General features: G+C 35.6%; 1 pseudogene; it reads left to right on the top strand.

Annotated features, from left to right (window-relative positions):
- The first annotated feature begins 738 nt into the window (after positions 1 to 738).
- LOC145249809 (U2 spliceosomal RNA) lies at positions 739 to 885 on the top strand (annotated as a pseudogene).
- Positions 886 to 9,147: the final 8,262 nt, after the last annotated feature.

The following is a 9,147-nucleotide window of genomic DNA, read 5'->3' as shown; positions in this document are numbered from 1 at the left end:
CATGTCGATGAAGAAGAGGGAATGAGGAAGAAAAAGAAGGCGAAAAAGAGAAAAAAGAAGAAGAAAAAGAAGAGGAGATGAATAGAAGAAGGAGAAAGATTAGCACGTCAAGTTGTATTATAACGACGTTGAGCACACTTAGAATTGTTGTATGATTCTGTATATATAAAAAGAAAAAATTTCAACAAAAAAAATAAAATAAAGGAAAACATTTCATAAAAAAGAAAATATTTCATGATAAAACCAATCAAATTTATTAATCTGCCCGTTTTGATTCTTACAGGAATACAAATAAAGAAGACGAACGAAAACCAAATAGAGTGAGAAAAAAAAAAACAAGTAAAAAAAAATCATGACGAGAAATACATTTTCTCTGTTGTGCAATTTCCGGGCGATTTTTTCTTTTCTATTTTCCCTGGAAAATTATTGGTGCATGACGTAACTCTCGAGGAAGATGGATAAGTGACGGATAAGAATTATGATCGGCCGAAATAGTTCTTCCAGAATCCGATGTTCAACACTAGATCTAAATTCGTACCCTAATAAAATGTTACCCAACTGATGATGATGATGATGATCATCATCATCATCATTATATTATTACGCTTATCGCTACGTCCGTTATCATGCTGTGCATCCCTAAAAAAGGAAAGTGGAATATTCCAAATAAACCTTGAAAAGGAAAAGGAAATATAAAAAAAATTGTGTCGCTGTTGAGGCAAAGCTAATACAAATGATTTGTCTTTCTTGGCCTTTTGGCTAAGATCAAAGTGTAGTATCTGTTCTTCAGGTACTATATTTCAATTTCTTCTCTCTCAGTGAAAGAGAAATCCTTTACGACTAAGACAATTTTTCTCCACGTTAAAAAACGACCCTGGTCTCTAAATCTGCCCCGTGGAGAGGCATTGTGAATAGGTACTATGTTTAATGTAAAAAAATGTAATATTAAAAAAGTAACTGGAAAAATTTATTTCTGATTTAATTACAAAATGCCCTGGAAATGTTACTTGTGACTAATTATAAAATGATCTGGAATATGTCCGTTCTGAATATTTTTTTGTTTACTTACCTCCCCACAAGGGCGGAATTGGACATGAGGTCGGTTCAAACTTTAGGGGGATACCAGCTCCCCAAAGGGTCACTATGGTCAATAACAAAAAATAAAATTGTATCAGTAATGAAGGATTTCTTCTCCATCAACCAAGATCAAAAAAGGGGGAATTTAAGTCACTGGAATGCTGAAACTGATACTACACTCAGAAATTCATGTTGAAGCAATGGTTGCCTAATCTCTAACCAGGTTAATGTTTTTATGTATTACTTTTGAAAAGCTGCTGAAACAGTTTATGATTTAAAGATTACTTTATTTCAAGTATATTTTAAGCAGTGGGATACGGGATATGAAGTCAGTCCAAGAGATTACTCAAACCGTTTACGATTTAAACATTACTTGTATATTTTAACAGTGGGGTGGGGGATATTAAATCAGTCCCGAAAATGGGTGAAACCGTTTACGCATTACACATTAGTTTATTTAATGTATATTCTTAACATTAGGGTAGGAAATATGAAGTCGCTTCCGGAAATGACTGCAACCATTTACGTTTTGGACATTACTTTATTTAATGTATATTTTTAACAGTAGGATGGGAGATAAGAAGTCAGTCCCGGAAATGGCTGAAAAAGTTTATGATTCATACATTACTTTATTTCATGTATATTTTCAACAGTGGGGTGGGGATTATAAGTCAGTTCCAAAAATGGCGAAAACAGTTTACTATTTAGACATTACATTATTTCATGTATCTTTTTAGCAGTGGGTTGGGGATATAAAGTCAGTCCCGGAAATGGATGAAATAGTTTACGATTTAAACATTACTTTATTTAACGTATATTTTCAACAGTGGGGTGGCGGACATGAAGTCAGTCCCGGAATTGAATGAGATCTGCAAATATATACTTTCAGAAAGTGTCACCCAGTATTGAATGATATAGGTGGAAAACATATAGTAGCAAAATACCCAGCGTCGCCCGGGATCAAATGAGATAGGTGAACGATATATATTAGCAGTATATGCGGCGTCACCCGGGATTGGATAAGATAGGTGAAACATATATACTATGAGAATACCCTGAATTGATTGATTTGTTTGTAATGAAATAATCAGTCCAGGAAATATATCAAAGTTATGGTTTAAGTAAGGGGGAGCGATATAGTAGGTTAAAGTTATGAAAATTATTGTCGAAATTAGTAACATATCCAAGAATTATGAAAAATGATGAAATGTGAGTTACTTAATTGGTGTGTTTATACTGGAATTTGAGTGGCACTCAGCCTCCCCAAGGTCCCAGTTCTCTTTGCGCTTGTCCAGCCGAGGTCTGGTTGGTGCTCGCTCCTCGGTATTTCAGTCCTTATTGACCCTTCTCGGCCCTTTGGTTTCACTTTTGTATTGGGGGAAACGATGATGAAACATTGGGGGGATGCATGATGGGGGTGTAGAAGCTCTTGATATGCAGTTTCGGTGTTCTTCATTCCCTGTAACGCTTATTCGTTATATAGTATTGTATTATTCTCCGCGTTCAAAGGTTTTCCTTAATATTTCAGTATTATAATTATAATTATAATAATAATAATAATAATAATAATAATAATTATTATTATTATTATTATTATTATTATTATCATTATATTTTACTAGAATTATTATTATCGGTCATTTTTTTACTGCAATTGCAAACAGCATCTCCGAATTTTTCAAATTTCTGCGTCTTTCTCGAAAAACTTTTGGAAATTATGTTCTGTTGGGTGTAAAAGACGATAACATATGTTGGGAAGAAAGTTCTTTACGAATTTTAAATTTTGCTTTCAAATTTTGTATTCTCAAAGAAGTTTTCTTTATAATAACTGTATATTATATGTCATATGTTAGAGCGTTCTTCGCTCTATCTAATCGTTTATATAACAAGTGTTTCAAAACAATCATGTCTTCTTTTCAGAGCGTTGAATATAAGATTGAAAAAGAAAGCAAATTTCCACAATTTTCTTATTTCAATTCCAGCTAGGCCGAAAAGCTGCTGAAATACCTCGCGATATCAATGAAGCGTTTGGTTCAGGAAACTAATGAAGCACAGCTCAATGGTGGTTTTAGAAATTTTCTGGTGGTGACGAGAGTCTTGAAGATTATGAGCGTAGTAGTCATCTATCTGATGTTGACAATATCAATGAAAAGCCTTACTCGAAATCGACCCACGCATTATTTTTTGAGAACTTGCTTCTGAATAGGACGTAACATCTACGACGATTTCCAACCACTTGAGAGAGATTGGAAAGACAAAAATGATAAATGGGTTCCTCACGACTTAAGTTACAACAAAAAGAAACGCCGTTATGAAGTGTCATCATTCCTTACTTTACGCAATAAGAACGACCTGTTTCTCGATCAGGTTCTAACTTGCAATGAGAAGTGAATTCTTTACAACAACTGGCGACGCTCAGCTCAGTGGTTAGACGCCGATGAAGTTCGATAACAATTCCCGAATCAAGAGTTGCACAAAAAACTCATGCTAACTATTTGGTGGTCCGAGACCGGTTTAAACTATAATTGTTTGAATGCACGCGTAACCATTACGGCGCAATACTGTCAACAAATCGATGGAATACATCAGAAACTTCGACAGCAATATACATCATCAGTCAATAGGAAAGGAGCAATTCTCCTCAACAACAATGACCGACCGCACGTTGCTAAATCGACCCTGTAGACGCTGAACGAATTAGGCTATAAAACTCTTCCTCATTCGCCATAATCTCCAGATTGTTCACCTATCGAATCCACTTATGCAAGCATCGCTAGAAGTTTCTGCGTAAGAAATGTTTAAAAAAACTAGTCGATATCAAAAATGCCTTCAGAGACTTCATCTCTGCCAGAACGCAAAATGTTTACGTCACTGACATAAATACACTTGTTTTACGCATGTAAAAGTGTGTTGAGTCTGGTGGTTTTTATTTCGATTAAGAATATTTTGTTTGAACCGTTCATCTGAATTTAAAAGTTAAAAACCGCAAGATCTTTTTAGTCAACTTTGTATCTGCGAACATAAAAGCTTTTCGCGTGTGATTCATGCAAAAAAATGGTGATCATAAAAACGGGTTTTCACTATATTTTTAAACTGCATGCTGCATACGGGTCTTGCGTCTATCTAACTGCATTCCTTACTTTGTTTCTAATAAGCCAAGTGTTTTATTTACAAATTCCGACGCAGTCGCGTTTTGCATAAGGCGTTTGTCCTTGGGGCCTCTTCATATACAAATAATTGAATCCTGCAACAATAGTTAGAAGGGCAGAGGATGCTTGCACGCCTAAACCTGTCTTTGGCTGCAAGGGCATGATTAAATCTCGCGCCAATAATACACGTGGACAGCGTTTATAATCTTCCGGGCATGTTATTAATCGGATTACAATGGCTAGAAGGCCGTTGGATAATCCAGACCTTAGAGTCCAGAGCACATGAAGAAATGTCCACTTATGCCATGCTTCAAAGGGTATTTTATTGGCTTCCCTTTTTGTCTTTTTTCGTTCTCATCTCACCATTCCCTCTATATATCTGCCTCTCCTCATCTCCTTTTCTTTAGCGTTTGCAGAATATTCTAATAGAAATCTCCTACATATCTGTCCAGAAATTCCATCTTGTAAGTTCAACATTCATGGATTAAAATACTTAGTTTATGAATTTTGGTTTCAGATATAGTATGAGGTCACGAAGAAAATAATCTATCTTTTCTAAAATGAATTGTAAATATTAAGGTCTATTGTCTGTCGTAAGGGCCAGTATAGAAAGTTTATATATATATATATATATATATATATATATATATATATATATATATATATATATATACATGTAAACACAACTACATTACCCCTACTCTGAAAACTAGAAAACTAAAACAAATGCGCTATAAATAAATAACTAAAAATAACACTTATCAGAAGGAAAATAAAGTCACCACCATCAAAAGATATACAACTACAAAAACAACCTAAGATATGGGAAATTTTAAACCAAGGGCAATAAATAATTGCAAAGCTAAAAGAATCACCAAACATCCATCTACTAATGACAACTTAAACACGGGAAACAGCATTCCCCCTTCCTCTTACCTTACCTCTAAAATAGTCCGTAAAAAATACACGCATTAATTTACTTCTCTCAATTAATGATGAAAAGCAGGTTTTATTCTAGACAATGCTATGCAATAAATAGTACCTAGACTTATTTTGTTATGTAATGCTTTTCCTCCAAACACGGATATACCCTCAGTAATACTGTCCTAAAGTACTCCCGTCGGATAAAATCAGATAAACACGCGGCCTATGTAAGCAAGTCATTGTAAAAGAGTGTTACATCAATAATCGATACTGGCTTTACATTAGACTCGCTATTGTTACGTTTTAGAGTACAATTTGAAACAGGTATCGTATTTTGAAATTAAATAATCCCGAATGATAAATGGATCTAATATAATTAAACTTCTTTAAGAGAGTATAAAGTCATCATCCAACACCGCAACACTTTACAACTGCGATTAAGACATTTTAAGGCACACTTTATAAGAGGTGAAATATTTTGCAGTCAAATAGTATGAAATAGTTTACATGCGTAAAATAGAAAACCAGACAATGAATCCCATGAACGATGTAAGAGTGCGCGTCTTCTAATACAGCAGTTTTAATTCATACCAAGACGCGGATGGGTTCTCGAATATTAATCGAACAACTTTGATACTGCCGCAACAGCATTGCATTCTTTTGTGCAAATCGTTCGAAACAAAACGTGAAAACACTTGGTGTAAAATGCCAGAATAAAACAAATCAAAATTAAAAACTAGCCAATGATAATTTTATATTGACAGTAAACAACAATCTCTACCCCTTTGTCAGAAACGGTAATTCTTTATCCTGTTTTTTTTTTTACAAAAGAGGTAATACATATCAAGGCCCGAAGACTACTCGAGGAAAAATGTTTAATGAGTATACGATAATCATTGACACAATAGCGTAGTAATCGTTAGTAGTGGAAACTTCGTATTTTGTCAGAAACGACAATGCTTTCCTCTTAGAGATATCGCCCATAGAATGTAGGAAGACCCACATCTGGCACCTATTAAAATGAACGGCTTTCACCTTGAGGACGCTTCATGCTGAGACACGCTTCTTGGTTTGGACTTAACTTTTGATCAGAAATTGAGCACATACATCAAATGTGTTGCCTAGGTTACTGGAAAAATGGTTGGATTATTTTACTGTTCCAGTAGATATCTCACTGCTGATTCAATTCGCGAGCTGTATAAGAGCCAAGTACATCCTAGGAAGAGGTACTGTTTCCACATCTGAGCAGGATCTGCTCGAATCCCCCTATCCAGCTTTGACAGTTCAAAACAGACTTCGTAAGCGATTCTCTTATCTTTTCTCTGCAACTCCTTTTCCATAGAAGAGATCTTGTAAGGCTGCCCCTGCTCTATCGCTATTTTCCTGGCAAGTGTTCAACTGAGCTCCAATCTATGGTTGCCCCTCGCCAATCATTCACAAAAAACTTGTCTAGCTAAAATCATTATCAATACATTCCTCCACCCTCTATCGGTGCTTAAACCTAAATATGAATTTCATGAATTTTTTCCTAAAACTGCAAGCCTGATAAACTCTGTTCCGCTGGTCTGCTTTCCAGTTGACTGCAATATCATTGTCTTCAAGTCCAACGTAAACGAGTTCTGGTTGAATTGTCCTCGTAAATAACCCAAGTATACCAAATTACTTTTACAAATGATTATTACATAACTGCCCCAGTAACTACAATACACACATTAATCGTTATCCTCGATTGGCCCCCGGGCCTTGATACATGGTAATCCCTTTGTAAAAAAAGGACAAAAAAGGAAGCAAGACTTACGAAGCTTTTCAAAGTAAACTCAATGTTCACTTTCTACTCTTCATGATTTTTTTTTTATCTGTGTGAAGCTAGATGCTAGATAAAATTCCATAGGCGTTATCTTCTTTATTAATAAGGGTTAGTTGATTGTTTATCAGCTGAAACCTCGCGACCGCGTAATGCCAAATGGTCCAGTAGTTGCCAGTTATGTTTATAGATGCAGAATGCTGTCCACAAACGAGGGGCGTCTGCTCGAATTTTGCTCTTGTACAATATCTGTGACGTGGACGTTACTCTTTATCTGTGTCGGACTCACATATAGTCTGTTATCGTCGCCCGAACAAACAAGCAATGACAAACACAAACAAAATACGACTCAGCAATCTTTCTAGATGAATGCAAAAAGCATTTATTCCAGTAATTTCCTACTTCACTGTGTTTCAATATATCATTCACTTGTCGAGACGCTCTTTTGCGCACGGGTCTTTGTCGTCGCTTGACCTCCCGCTTTTCGACCACGCGGCGCATTTTGTCTTTCGCCGCCCATGTGTCAAAACACGCCATATTGTTTCCTTTGCTCGATCACGTGCTGTCTCTTTTTCTCCCTTTTCTTCCGGTGACGTCAACGCATGCACTCTTGCTTAATTTGGCTGCTGCTAATATTTTGGCTAGCAGGTTTTTCTTAGGCTGCTGCTGATTTTCTCACAGGCTGTGTTACATATCTTTAAGCAAGTAAATAACTAGTATACATGGATGTGCATATATAAACAAAATTCTCCGCGCTAATATGTATCGGTTTCTCTTCCTGTGTATCGGTTTATGAATAATTTCTCTTCTCTATTTATCTTCTGTGACGCTCAGCCCCTCTCTTCCCCTTTTTCTTACTTTCTGCGTCTCTCTTTGTTTTCATTACTCATTTCCGGTATGACGCGCGCTTCCGATTAGCTTCTTTTTCTATCCTTCAATCTCCTTTCAGGTTTTGTTGATCAAACAAAAATAGCGGACAGCTCGTTGATTTGGTCAATTTCATTTTGATTTCCGGTGATAAAATCCGGTTCGGCGCGAAATCCGCGCGGCAAACTCGTCCGATAGCATTTGCCAAGACAAACCTGTTCCTAATAACTGAATTTCATTTCACAGCCAATCTCGGATTCACGTGATATGATTTGATCACAACGTTTTATTGCCTGTTTGCGTTTAGTTGTTTCCACGCCAGCTAGATGTTGCACCAGACAGAAAATTGAGGAAAACCAGCTCCTTCAGGAGGCACAATAGCTGGGTGGAAGAATAGTCGAGATTTAATCTCGAGGTATTCCCAGGTAGAATGACCTCGGGCGATCTGAAAACAAAAGACACGGCATTCGCCTTAGGCGGATTGAATCAATTCCTCCAAAGTAAGAAGTGTCATGGTAATATTGAATTCATACGCAGTACTCATTTGCATGTATACTCTCGTCAGGGGGGATAACTTCATTAGGTTTTTGCTGTTCTTAAAAAGATGTGTCGAGGCTCTCTTATATACAGCGCCTGGTATTCCAAAATCGTAACCAACCTCGCACTGAACAGGTTGAATGTTGCTAAACTTCGGTAATCTAATGATGACTTTTGTGTCAGCGTAATTATGCCGAATGAATATATAGTACATGATATCTATATATATATAAATAAAATAAATTAATATATATAGATATAGATAAATAAAATAAATTAATATATATATCGTACGTGATGTTATATTGTATGTTTTGACGTGCAAAGTATTGCAATGAATAAATAATTCACATGCAGGAAACAAATAAATATATATGAACATTACCAAAGATTGTCAGACTGGCTTGTTATAATAATCTATTCATTGTAATAGAAAAATGCGAGCATGAAAAGTAATATGGCTAAGCTTAAACATAGAAAAATAAAGGACTAGTTGTTAAAAGTGGAAAAGAACTTAAAATATTGCAGCGTCAGGAATTGATTATATAATGTTAAATTGAATTAAAAAAATGTCTTAATGCTGCAATTATATATATATATATATATATATATATATATAAAATTATTTTTTTTACTATAATAATTAAATACCTACAGACACTAGTGTTTCATCCTTTCGGGAATCTTCAGTGCAGGGTGTCACGATTAATACCAATCGAACTTGCATTTTATCTTTTCATTAGAATTTTCCATTACACCAAAATGAGCCAAAGCAACGCGTGGCAGGGT

This window comes from Euprymna scolopes, chromosome 28, assembly GCF_053919585.1.
Source record: "Euprymna scolopes isolate OS-2025 chromosome 28, ASM5391958v1, whole genome shotgun sequence".
Classification (NCBI taxonomy): Eukaryota; Metazoa; Mollusca; class Cephalopoda; order Sepiida; family Sepiolidae; genus Euprymna; species Euprymna scolopes.
The sequence above is the reverse complement of the archived record's forward strand: the minus strand, read 5'-3'. Positions and strand labels throughout refer to the sequence as shown.